We start from the raw sequence: 11,608 nt of genomic DNA on the forward strand, positions 1-11,608 counted from the left end.
TAATGAAACGAGCCACGCAGCTCAGTGTCACAATGGTGCTGGACGGAACATGCTCTCACGCGGCCGTTGTGTGAGCGGAACACCGTGTCGTATGTGGCCACACATTTATCCGCACGGTCAGATGTTAGAGATCAGAGCCGAGGATTCGACCCCTACGCACAACGAGCGTCAAACGCACACCACGTTGCTGTGGATACAGGCCACGGATCAGGAAGAGCATGTCTTAGGCCTGACGACTGGCTTGTAACCGGTGACTGTCTTTAGTCAAGACAACCACGGATTTAACGGTCTTCCCTGGCAGTCGATTACACAGTTAAGACCTAGGTTTCCCCTCACTCGTGACACTACAAATGCCACATCCTTGGCAATTCAATGAGAAGACGGGCGAGGGAGAGAATGTGAGAGAATGCTTTTTAAATCTGTCTCGGAGACAGGTAGAGGCAGTAATTGCATTCCACTTGATTGGCTCTGAGGATCCTGATGATACCCGCATGCCTTTGCATGAAACCAACCGTTAGCTCCTCACTGTGTTAGAGAGTGAATCTGAAAATGTTCTGCCAAACAGACTGGCCAACAGGGGGCTTTCAAAAGGGAATCAATCAACTAAGTCCACATTTAGAACAGAGAATAACTCCATTGCACGCTCTTTGCATCCTCTCTGCAAAACTAGGGATGAGTGTTTGAAATAATTCAAACATGCAGCCTTCCAAATGCCCTGGTGTGTCGTGTAGAGGACTGTCCATGATTGGTGGGAAAACAGTAAGAAAGGTTTTTCTCTAGCGACTCGTTCTGGTGGTTCATGCTGTGGTCGGTGCAGCAGTGCCAAGATGAGACGACAAAGCAACCAAAACCAGAAAGTTCTGGGATCCATCAAGTTCACCGACCAATCAGCGTCTCCCATCTGACGAGAACAAAATGACAGAGGTGACCGCCCATCGAACTAGGAGGTGAAATATGCACGACAGCATGACACTGAACATGCCTATCATTTCAGACTAGCTCTCTGGAGTCAGTTCGAGCGATCAGGGACAAGCCCCATGACCTAAGCAGGAAGGGAGTCAGGTCAAAGGTTACCACAACAGCTGGTCTCTTGCCTCAGGGCCTTCTGGGAGTTTTGGGGCCAAGAAACGTTTCCCTCTCCCATAGTATAGTCATGACACAGGAAATACAGTCCCTACAGCTCCCTCTGAAAACAGTCACTTGCAATTGTAGAAGCAAAGATGCCAGGACTTGCGTATTGATGCATTGATCTTGCCAGTTGGGCATAAATTGACCTGACCGGTAAAACAAGGGTCGCTAGAAAATAAGAGAACATATTCCGAAGTTTGACAACCTCTCTGCCTCAGTTACACCCTCCACTTCACCCATTCAACCTGAAATCTCCAACATGTACATGCTGACTCCACTTTCCGCAGATCGGATCTCCGGCTGCAGTCTCTGGACAGCTCCAGATCATGGTCTGCATACTGAGAGCACCGCAGACATCTCCATGCATTAGAACAAGTCCATTGTCTATTGCTACAGGAGACACTTCTGGATTCACTGGATGTATAATGCATTTTCCTGTGTTGGGGAGATCAGGGAAAGCCCTGAAACAGGCAAGTTCACCCCAAGGCTCTTATAAAGGGAGTGCAAGTCCGGGCCTGATATTTAGAAACAACGTTTCTGTGCACGTACTGTCTGCCGGAATCGGACACAAAAAAGAAAAAATGTATCCCCCATTCAAAGATTCTAATTTTTTATTGCATCAGAACAGCAAAAGCTAGTCCAAAAGCAAGACCTGTCCAGAAAATGGTGAAAAGTGTATCTAGTAGCCTTTGATAGAAGCCAATAGAAAACAGGTCTAGTCCTCCTGCCTTTAACAAAAGCCAATAGAAAACAGGTCCTGTCTTCCTGCCTTTCTCAGAAGCCAATAGAAAACAGGTCCTGTCCTCCTGCCTTTCTCAGAAAAGGGAAAACACACATTGACCTGTTGACATAACAGCAGTGAGCACTACTTTGCAGCCAAATCCCCCCTCCAAAAAAAACCCAGATTTAGCAGAATATATTTTTCTAAACATGAACTTCCAGGCAGCATTCTGAAGTCCTGTTCAGCCTGTGTACAGCTTGAGCCTCGTCCTTCTCTGCTGGCTGGTATAAATAGCACTGTAGCACGCTTCTGTACGGACAGGGCTGCTTGGAATGCAGGAGTGAGCCGAGAGAAAGTGGATGGAGAGAAAGAGAGAGAACAAGCTAGGCCTACAATGCTCTACAGGGAATAGTCACTCCACAGCTGGACTCAGAAGACAGGCGTAGCCTAGCCCAGCTGCCGGGTTACACTGTGTTACAAGCTGGCACGTACAGAGAAAAATAACCAAGCTTTTACCTCATCCTCACGAAACCCCTGCGTCAGTTTGACGCGGCATACTTCACCCCTCAAGAAGACACAGCTGCATCGTGATCGTTTGATCAGAGCATGTATTCTGCAAAGTAGAGCATTAGAGCCGGCAGCTAAAAGATCTACCAAACAATGGAGCGAGCCTCCCAACTGTCAGCGCCGACCTGCTCCCCCAGACCCGAGCCAACGTTCCAGTAAAGGTCACATTAGGCTGATGACTCATCATGTGTGAATGAACAGTCTGAAGTCAGACACGGCTCACGACCCAGGCCTATTTGTATCCATGACCAGCCAGCTACAGAGTATTTATTTTCCTCCTCCCGCAACAACACAACAATGACCAGAGGCACCTACAACTGGTGAGCTACTGTTGCCTTGCCGTGGAAAGTTTATTTTGCAGTCACTTGACCAGAAGAGTTATTTCATGGGTTAATGGGACAACTAGCTGGGAGCGCCCATACAATTCCATCTGAATATGGGAAGAACTCTGAGCTTACCGGAGGGGCAAGAAAACAAGTGATTGTGTGCAATTAAAGCCCCCACTCCAGAGAGGGGTTTGAAAGTCAGTAGGATTATTTTTCTGGGCCTTTTAGCTCTGTTGAAAAGAGACAGTGGTGTATTCTAACATCCCGACTCATCAATCCATGTTCTTGACAATACCAGCAGTAAACTCTGGACATTTCAACTGGACAGGGACAGTTGTTTGAATGATGACCAGAAACAGCCTGGAGGAAGTCCCCCTTTCCACAGTGGTCTGTTTGCAGTCGAAGCCTCTGTACATCATGGTATTGACTCAAATGGATCTGAATCCGAGAACCTGAAAAGACTGAACTGGAGCTAGCTAAGCTCCAACACTTCCTGTGGCGAGTATACAGGGTCAGCAGTCAATGTGACCATCTGACGGCTCATCTTCAAGTTCTCAATGACCGTGCTCATGACTGAGACCTGCAATGTTTCCAGAGATGGACAGTATTTAGGTTACATGTATTAAACATTTTCACTTTAACGACTTCTGAGGAATTTTGTCTTTTTCATTTCTCTGGCTTAAAGTCCATTCTGATGTATTTTATAAACTGATGAAGATAATGTGCTCATGCTTGGGTATGGAGCACTGTATTTAAAATACCCAGCACAATGAGGGGTTTGTTTTTAATATTTGTTATTTTTGTAATAAATAAATCCAGAAAACGCTGTATTTTTATTAGATACAATACTCTGGAAAACATACATGTATTTCTGATACCCAGTTTTTGCAACAGTCAACACTGCCCCACCTCTGAAATGTTTAAAACACTTATTTAATGGTGATGAGGAAGGAGGTATGAAACACTGATCTAACGGTGATGAGGTAGGAGATGTTTGGGGAATTTGTCTTGGCCCAGTTTCTGAAAAGCTGTAGTCAATCTTCCAGGTACTAATTAAGATGGTGAGATTTGAAAGGAAGTGATTACTGTGTTGCAATTCTGGCATCTACATGAACCTGGGACTTTACCCATCGCAACCACCTCCGAAACTTTCTAAATCTGTCTAGTGTAACTAAAATACGAGTTGAGGTGCTTTGAAAACAGAGACAGTGAGAAATGTGTGAAATCTATATTCCAGAGGAAAGGTGGCAAAACACAGCCGCATAGTGAAAGACGACATACCCATTCAATATTAAAATACCTCACAGTGGTTGATTCTGAGGGACCGTTCGCCCAGAGACAGGAGAACAGCCGATGATGAGTCTCAGAGAATCAGGAATGGGGGGAAATCCTCCAACAGTGGAAGTATGTGAGAGTCGGAACAGATGGAACATTCTCTAATTACTTGTTATCAAACATGACAGAAATTGCATTTCTGCCACAACTGATGAAATATGAGGAAACAGTGACGGCAAAAACAAAGTTTTCCGATTCGATACTGTGTTTTTTTCCTCTCAAACCAATAAACGAATGATACCTTTTCAGGTCAGCTCATCTTAATATACTCAATATGACTCCCAACTTGATGAGACCACCCAGAGGAACTTTTCTGATCTTACTGAATCTTACTGTAATCTATACTCCCGAGTTGCAGGTCAAAGTAACATGGATACCTTACTGTCGCCCATACTCCTGTCTAGGTCCGCACAAAGAAGCCTAAAATGAATAGGTTAATGAGCTCTATATCAAATGTATACACAGACACATTGGACAACAACTTTAGTTCAATATTACTATAAAAACGTATCTATTGGCTTAATTAATATTTTGTCATTTACAGACACTACCCTGTTGCTCGTGCACTTGTACAGAAACCCTGTTTCAAAGTGAAACAGTTTTAACATTCCTTCACTGCTACACCTCTTTAGAGTTCATGGTGTAGATCCTTTTTTTCCCCTCTTATAATATGATCCCCTTGAAAAACAAACAACCACTGCATTTCTCTTCTGTTTTTCCCTGTCCCTGACTTGGAATACCGGAACTCACAACTATTAGGCCCTTTGGACCACTGGAAAGACCAGAGATGTTGAGAGATGTCAGAGATGGTGAATAACTGGATGAGAAGGAATGTTCTCTTGGTCTTCAATCGGGCTTAACAGAGCAGACAAAAGATGCAGACAAACACAATCTTGTTTAAGCTACACTGGTGCCTTCACAAACCACAAAGTGGCCTCTCCTCGACAGCCCTTTGGTCTCATTAATCACAGTTACTGTATGATCTCCTCCAACAGCAGGCAAATAAATCCAAACCTGGTGGTTTTCCCCATCTTCTCCCATAGGCTCCTTTTGTACAATCTGAAGCAACAACAGTGGTGCTTTCAAAGCTTGCTCACAAATACACCTACACATGCTCAAAGGGTTGCTTCACACTGGGCAGGCAGGAAGACAACTATAGCACCTGGTTAGTAAAAACTGTCTCTAGGTTGCAAACCCGCCGGGTAAACAAACCCGGTAATCCCGGTCATGTTTTACAGACGGCACGAATATAGTGTACTACCAACTTGCCTCACATTGAATCAAAGACTGATTCAAGACTAATGGGTGCTCCGGACAATACTAAAACACAAACTACAGGAAATAGTTGAACTTCCTGTAGGAAGTAATAGATGAAGGTGGAGGATCAGCAGAAAGAGAGAGAAAGGAAATTGAGTGGGTTGCTTTAGTTTCAATGGGTATTTTCCCTGACGGAGACCACATACATAAAACAATATTATCTTCCTTCAGTGTGAAAAATAAATACCCGGTAGAACAACCTCTGCCAACATTTACAGTGGCAATTTTTGATACATTTTGATAAGTCTCCAGTCAAGCTCAACTTCAAAATCTTTCCACAGAATCTCAATTAGATTGAAGTCAATTGAAACCTAGGTTATTCTAAGACACTCAATTTCATGATTTGTAATTATTCCAATGTCATGCTGAAAGGCGAACCTCTTCCCCAGTCCAAGGTTTCCTGCAAAATAATACAGGTTTTCCTCAAGGATTTTACTATATCCTATATTTGGCTCCATCTATCTTTCCCTCAACCCTAACAACTTTCCCAATCCCTACCAATGAAAAGCATCCCCATGACACGACGCTGTCACCTCTAAGGTTAACTGTAGGGATGGTGTTTTCAGGGTGGTGAGTAGTGACGGCTTTGCACCACACCTATCATTTTCCATTTAGGATAAAAGGTTTGATAGTGGTTTGATTTCACTTTATCTTCCACATGCCACATCTGTCACAACAAGATTTGTCACAACATGATTGTGACAACAAGATTTGTTGTGACAGGTTTTCCTTGCCCACTCACTCAATTTCATTAGACGATCTGCACAAGAAGGGATCAACCAAAATTCTTAGAAATACATATAAAGGAATTAGCAGTTCTGGTGGATGTTCAAAATATGGTATATATATTTTTGGAGCCCAACATTGGCTGGGCTTTTCCAGAACTTTCAGACTTTTTTTTTTTAAAGTTACTTTGTCTTTGTTGTGTGGTTGCTTGAAAGGGCTCTCTGACATACAGTGGGGAGAACAAGTATTTGATACACTGCTGATTTTGCAGGTTTTCCCACTTACAAAGCATGTAGAAGTCTGTCATTTTTATCATAGCTACTCTTCAGTGGCTAGGCCACTCAAGGACCTTGAGATGCTTCTTACGGAGCCACTCCTTAGTTGCCCTTGCTATGTGTTTCGGGTCGTTGTCATGCTGGAAGACCCAGCCACGGCCCATCTTCAATGCTCTTACTGAGGGAAGGAGGTAGTTGTCCAAGATCTCGCGATACATGGCCCTATCCATCCTCCCCTCAATATGGTGCAGTCGTCCTGTCCCCTTTGCAGAAAAGCATCCCCAAAGAATGATGTTTCCACCTCCATGCTTCACGGTTGGGATTGTGTTCTTGGGGTTGTACTCATCCTTCTCCTTCCTCCAAACACGGCGAGTGGAGTTTAGACCAAAAAGCTCTATTTTAGTCTCATCAGACCACATGACCTTCTCCCATTCCTCCTCTGGATCATCCAGATGGTCATTGGCAAACTTCAGACGGTTCTGGACATGCGCTTGCTTGACCACATGGGGACCTTGCATGCGCTGCAGGATTTTAATCCATGACGGCGTAGTGTGTTACTAATGGTTTTCTTTGAGACCCAGGTCCCAGCTCTCTTCAGGTCATTGACCAGGTCCTGCCGTGTAGTTCTGGGCTGATCCCTCACCTTCCTCATGATCACTGATGCCCCACGAGGTGAGATCTTACATGGAGCCCCAGACCGAGGGAGATTGACCGTCATCTTGAACTTCTTCCATTTTCGAATAATTGCGCCAACAGTTATTGCCTTCTCACCAAGCTGCTTGCCTATTGGCCTGTAGCCCATCCCAGCCTTGTGCAGGTCTACAATTTTATCCCTGATGTCCTTACACAGCTCTCTGGTCTTGGTCATTGTGGAGAGGTTGGAGACTGTTTGATTGAGTGTGTGGACAGGTGTCTTTTAGTTTTAGATTCCGGCACTCACAGTTGAAGTGTACCTATGATAAGAATTACAGACCTCTACATGCTTTGTAAGTAGGAAAACCTGCAAAATCGGCAATGTATCAAATACTTGTTCTCCCCACTGTACCTTGACGCCTTCCAAAAAAACAAGTGCAATTGATCCCAGATGATCTCATCTCATCTTCATGCGCTTATCCGTATCAGGTCACGGGGGCAGCAGCTCCAGCTGGGGACCCCAAACTTCCCTTTCCCGAGCCACATTTGCCAGCTCTGACTGGGGGATCCCGAGGCGTTCCCAGGCCAGTGTCGAAATATAATCTCTCCACCTAATCCTGGGCCTACCCCGAGGTCTCCTCCCAGCTGGACGTGCCTGGAACACCTCCCTAGGGAGACGTCCTGGGGGCATCCTTACCAGATGCCCGAACCACCTCAACTGGCTCCTTTCGACGCAAAGGAGCAGCGGCTCTACTCAGAGTTCCTCACGGATGGCTGAGCTTCTCACCCTATCCCTAAGGGAGAAGCCAGCCACCCTTCTGAGAAAACCCATTTCAGCCGCTTGTACTCACGATCTTGTTCTTTCGGTCATGACCCAGCCTTCATGACCATAGGTGAGGGTAGGAAGGAAAACTGACCGGTATATTGAGAGCTTTGCCTTCCGGCTCAGCTCTCTTTTCGTCACAACGGTGCGGTAAACCGAATGCAATACCGCCCCCACTGCTCCGATTCTCCGGCCAATCTCCCGCTCCATTGTCCCCTCATCCCAGATGATGTCATAATTTCACAGGTGGGCTCTTTAATTGATGATGTGACACTAATTTCACAGGTGGGCTCTTTAATTGATGATGTGACACTAATTTCACAGGTGGGCTCTTTAATTGATGATGTTACACTAAAAAATAATTACAGACTCCTGCTTTTCATTTGAAGTAAATAAAACAAGACAACATACTTATTTTCCTAAATTCAACCGTATGTAACAAATACACTTTGCTACAGATTTTAACACAACAAGAATGGGCCATCCACTCCACACTCTCGCAGCTGTCTGCGGTGACTATTGGGTAATCACGTGACACTGCGACCACGTCTCTTCAGTTATGTAGCTGGCAGACGTGGCTACCAACGTCCAAGGGGCACCAGCAGCCAGCATCCACTCTGGCACTTCCAGCCATACTCCTACGACGTAAGAGGGTCGGGAATGTTCACCAGCCCTCACTGCCAACAGAGCTGATTATTCTGCCTTCCCGGCATGCGCCTACTTCTGCCGTTACAGCCCGTCGTCGGGATAATCCCTCATGGGACGATGGAAATGGTGTTCAAGCGGTATTACGGTCCCCAAATGCCCTGAACTTAATCTAGCCTGGTTCAGGCTTAGATGCATGTCTTCACGAACGTGCCCCATCCCAAGGTTCTCTTGGACTCATTGGCCATCTCCCAAATTGCCCTATCTCAGCAGGCCTAGTCAATAAAGCTTTATTCCAGCCCTGCTTGTGTCCACTAGTGCAGTGGTTTCCATCATGTGCTAAGCAACACTTAACTCATGTAAAAGTAAAGTCAAAGATTCCCCAAATAGTTCATTGTACCATTACTCTCACTCATCCATGTTCCTGGCATTGATGATTGACTGCGCTGCAATTAAATATTGAAATACCACCCCCCCCCCCTCGTATTGTCATGTTCCAAAAAAAGTATATCCAACCCACCATCCATCTCACTCTTCTTCTGGATCCCACGGTTGAGGAAATCAGGCCAAAAAAAAGAAAAAGCAGAGGCAGTCCTCCGTAACCACAAGGACTGCCCTACCAAACTCACTGAAGGACTATCCCTTCCAAAAAGTGAAATGGTGAGTAATTACTTTGTTACACCTGTGTAAGTTCAATCAGTAATGCACTTTTGGATGTCGGAAACAGTCCAGTTTGTACATTAATAAATCCTGTCTGATATAGCTTGTTTAGTTGACTATCACGTTGAGGATCACAGGAAATGTAAGAGTTTTAGAGGCATTAAACATTTTAATCTGGGAAATATTTAAAACTTCGAGCTTGGATGTTTTTATTTTTTTTTTGGCCATGCACATCACTTCAAGTACTTCGGAACCAGAAACACATGACCAGGCCCTATTGTAGAGGTTAACCCATATCAACACATACGTTTAAAATACTAACATCATCCCATTTTAAAGAAACTGACTTCCAAATTCATATTGCACCATTCATTCATTCATTCATAGGTCTGGCTACCAACACAAGTCACCCAAAACATGATGTAGGTAAATTCTGTTCACATCCAATGACTGATCGTCGATTCAGTTTAGGATGCTATTTTGATTGACAAACAGCACAGTGTGAAAACTAAAGCTGACAATTTTGGAATGCATTGGAAAATAAAATTATGTTAGCATCAACATATTGCACGGACCTATGGGGAGCATAATGAATGCATGGCTTACTGAATTTCAATGATCAATTGTAGCAGAATGCTGAGTATTGAATGTCTTATTGGATATGACAGTTCTCAAAAAGTGTGAGCTCCACTGGTAGAAATTAAGAAATGATAGCCAGTTAGAAGTAAATTATTTCTCAAAACAGAGGTAAAAGCTTCTAGCTTCAAAGTTAGTTAAGATGACTGACTGAGAAATATCTGTCGTAAATTGTGGTTAGGTCAGGCTAGTGCTTCCCAAATGCTGGACAGGACAGGCAAACTACGGGTTGCATTTTGTTGTCACTCGTTTGTGGGGACATCGTTGTAGCGCGACTTATGTTTAGGTGTGGCCAAAAAAAATATTTATCTCTGAAAAACATAAAAAGGTTTGTCCCATCATCGCTACACATCCTGACAGAAAGATGAATCGTTGTATCTTCATAGTTTCACGTTTTGTTCTGCTTCATATAGTTTAGCAACGTTAAGAACGTTTTACAGATTTAAAAAATATAATGAATGCGAAAATAGATTTACATGTTGCTCAAGACTGTCTAACTTACCATGTGGAATATATCGAGTCAGGTCCTCAGAAAGAGGACTGCCAAAGCGTGTTTTATTGAAATACATCTTTGAAAATGTAACTAAGAATGAAACAATCGAATCATAATTATCATTCAGAAACAATGTTAAAGTTTGAAACATACCAATAATGTATACAATAATACTGATAACACCGCAAAAATCTTTGTCTATAGGCAATGTAGCTATTGTACAGCGGTGGACAAAGCCATGGAGGAATAGAATACCGCTTAAACGCACAAAACAACATTCTACTTTTCCGGAACCCACAAACCCTAATCTGACTTTGGCGTTTTGTAATCTTCTAAATAATTTTATAAACCGCTCGAAATTGACTCATTGAACAAAAGCCAAATGCCAGTCATCACCAACTGCACCTCCCGTCAAGCAAGCAACCATAACTTTGCGCTCAGTTCGTGAGTGCTTTGTTGTCTTCTTACCTTAGGGGTTTCTCCAGCTGAATCGGATGTTCAAAGCAGATATTTGCCTTTGCAATATTCGATATTCACTTTCTAGGTCTAAAAGTTAACGTTCAACAACCCAAAATGCTTGTTTATTTTTCACGACGTCTTTTTTTTTTTTCTCTCGCAGGCCCTGCAACTGGGTTGCTCGTCTCCTCCTCAATCTCCGGAGCCCAACCCACTGCCTTGAAATGACGTCAAGCCTGTCCAAAAGAATGGATAGGGAGTTAGCAGAGGGGGCACGGAGGGCACATTCAAACATAACACTCCCGAACAAAACACTCCCAAACCCAACTCTAGCACCAACAAGGACACGCTCGCAGACTCGCAGGATATATTGTTTTTTTTAACGTTTTCAATCGTTTTGTTTAATACCCCCCCCCCCCACCAATAGCAGAGCAATGCATAACTGTTTGTGACTGAGCACATAATACTGAACACATGCTTTTCATCCCATAAACGACACTATATTCATCCCAAACACGTCCCCAGATCATGCCTGGCGCTGTTACCCTCCCTTTCCGTCCGTTTTTCTCAGTGGTGACGTGCTCTGCAGGTCCTCGGACCGGGCACTGCTGCGGCTCCCCTGATGGGCCATGCAGTCGCAGTATTGACTTGTGCTCAGCTTCCTCCAACAGCAGCAGCCACCAGGCAGACCCGATAAACAGGCGGGCGGACAGGGCCTTAAATATCACATGAAGGACACCATCATGTCCTCTCCTGGTCACATCCCAAATGGTACTCTGCCCTAAATAGTGCACAACTAGAGTCTATGGGCCCTGGTCTCCACCGTAGCATGCCACCTAGGGGAAAGGTGGCCATTTGAGACACGAG

At 44.3% G+C, this 11,608-nt stretch overlaps 1 protein-coding gene across 6 annotated transcripts in view; it reads right to left on the reverse strand.

Annotated features, from left to right (window-relative positions):
• LOC105022090 (cytoplasmic protein NCK2) overlaps positions 1–10,950 on the reverse strand; it is a 47,778-nt gene extending 36,828 nt beyond the window's left edge. For 5 of the 6 annotated variants that reach the window (XM_010890223.5, XM_034289702.1, XM_034289703.1 and 2 more), the window contains exon 1: positions 10,754–10,950. The gene's annotated coding sequence lies outside the window, so the exon portion shown is untranslated. Of the gene's footprint in view, positions 1–2,365; positions 3,355–10,753 lie in introns of those variants that run through there. The other variant, XM_020042468.3, reaches the window with a different exon arrangement.
• Positions 10,951–11,608: the final 658 nt, after the last annotated feature.

This window comes from Esox lucius, chromosome 22 (assembly GCF_011004845.1).
Source record: "Esox lucius isolate fEsoLuc1 chromosome 22, fEsoLuc1.pri, whole genome shotgun sequence".
NCBI lineage: Eukaryota > Metazoa > Chordata > Actinopteri > Esociformes > Esocidae > Esox > Esox lucius.